A 2,395-nucleotide genomic window follows, 5' to 3' on the forward strand; every position below is an offset into this window, starting at 1 on the left:
ACCATAAGCTAATCCTACTCAATCTCATTAAAGAAATCAAATCAGCAGACTGTGTTCTTGAAATGGATATCAAAACGAAGAAACAAAGTGCTGGAAAGAAAGGAAAATAACACTACAAGAAGAGGAGATCTATTGCTCTCAGGTTGGGCCCTAACCTGAGAGCTATAGCTCCCTTAAAAGCTCAGAATTAGATCCAAATCTGCTTGCCTTTATTCATAATCAAGAGTCTAACATCATGCCAAAACTGGCTTACAAAAACAAACACCGAGCTGTGCTAAGAAATTACAATATCAGTCCAAAAGTTCAAAAAGCTCCTATCAAAGGCTACGGCCTTCATATTTATACACAATGAAGATCAAGCTGGCTTCCTCCATTCGTGGAGCTTGGATGTCCAACTGGAAGTCAAACTGCTGTAAACTGCTGATCCTGTAGAACATGTTGGCTGCCTTTAAGCTCGGTGGGGAGAGCTGTTGGAGCTTGGAGTTAAGGTGAAAATCACGAGGAAGGTCATCAAGACTGTGGACAACCTCCCTATGAACCCGCAATGTCACCTTTGCTGTCTCCTTGTCTCCATTTACGTGGTCTTTTGCTCTCTTTAATGCCAAAAACCTGAAATCATCATGTATTAGCCACATAGATATAATGCCTGCCCTTCTTCCTACAAACAACATGAATATACTAAGAAATGAATGCATAAGTGATAAAATATGAATGGTTGAGCAAGGTAAGTAGGCCAATATGAGCCCAAATTGTACCAAAAATTGGGGCTCATCATGCACCTGCTGAAGAAACCCCTTCTCCATAGGCACAAGCCTCTGAACGTGACAACTTGTCGGTCCCTGCAAACGCGATAAATATTACACAAGTCAGGGACGATACTCTGCTGGCAGATTTGATCAAAAGTTCCCATAAGAAGAGTAAAATCTCTGGTGTAGGTAAAGAACCACAACCCCCACAGGGTATGGAACCCCATCCTGCAATAGTACAGGAGGAAGCACCAGCCCGAGAAGAAGAACAGAAGATAGAAGGAGGAGCTAAAGAAAAAGAAGATGCAGGGGAAGAAGAGATAAGAGAGGAGGAACCAGACAACAAATAGCTCGAGAAAGAAGAGACAAAACCCACAGAGGAAGAGGAACCAGAGGAAGAAGAACCAAAGGAAGAAGAAGAGGTGAAAGAACCTGAAAAAGAAAAGGAAAAACCAGAAGAAGAGCAAAAGGAAGGAGACCTGGAAAAAGAGGGACCACACGAAGAAGAATTCCATGATATGACCATGGCAGATATGGAAGTCCCTGAAAAGGTGACAGCCCCTGCTGAGACAGAGGGAGGAAAAGAATTGGTGGTTCCTGTTGCTCGAATAGCTGAGTTAGAGCTCTAAGTGCAAAACTTGGAGCAACTTGTGACCAAAGCATAGGAGGAGAAAGAACAAAGGAGGGAAGAATTAATGGCAAAGCTCAAACAAAATAAAAGCGAGGTCAGAGTTTGGAAATACTGGGCTAGATGTTGTTTTAGGTGGTTGAAAAAGGTAGCAAAGAAGTTAAGGCACATCAGGAAGAAGAAGGTCGAAATAGTGCAGCCTGAGGAAAACGTGCCAGAATAGGATTGAGTTGGAGTGCTCAAAATTTTGAAGTTTTTTTGGAGAGGTAAAGAGTTGTGTGAGGACACACAACAATTTAGGGATGGGAGGATGTTAGTTCCCTAATTTGCATCATTTTTTACCATTTTTCCCTTCCCAAATCATAACCATTTATCCCTGTTTTACTTATCTTATGTGCCCTCATCTTGCACTAGTGCGAGAACGATGACACATTTTGCATTAACTTCATATTTTACATTTTTTAATTTAACTTAGCATTTATTAACTATTTACTACATGATTTCCTACTTAGAATTACTTTTGTAACTTATCGTTACCTCCTATGTTATTTAATAGTTAAATGCTCACCTTGACCACTGATTTTAAGCATAGATCAGATCTCGCACCAGTGCCAGCACCGCGAATCTTGGAAACAAATCCTGATCTCTTAGATTGCTGCTCAATTTTGCACCACCTTAGCCATGAACAACAGAACATATCTGAAGGCAGCCAAGTCCCAGTTATAATAGCAAGTCAATCTGGAGTAGCTGAGATCAAACTTAGGTGGAATGAACAGCTGGAGATGGCCACGGCCTGTTCTGTTAAAATGTCTAATTATGGAGGCTGAGAGCTTATTTTGCAATCGGTTGTGTAATCTGGTGTAACAAAAGATTATTTTGTAATCAGTTATGTATTTTCTTGTAATGGAAGCTTATTTTTCAATTGCCTATGTAACGAGTTAAACAATGCTTTTGGCCTTCAGCCAAGGATATATATAAGAAGAAATGTAAATAGGACGAAATGCTAAATGGTTGATAGAAT

The sequence above is a fragment of the Pinus tabuliformis genome, chromosome 4_1, assembly GCF_031772625.1.
Source record: "Pinus tabuliformis cultivar Carrire ecotype Pingquan chromosome 4_1, CPIR1, whole genome shotgun sequence".
Taxonomy (NCBI): domain Eukaryota; kingdom Viridiplantae; phylum Streptophyta; class Pinopsida; order Pinales; family Pinaceae; genus Pinus; species Pinus tabuliformis.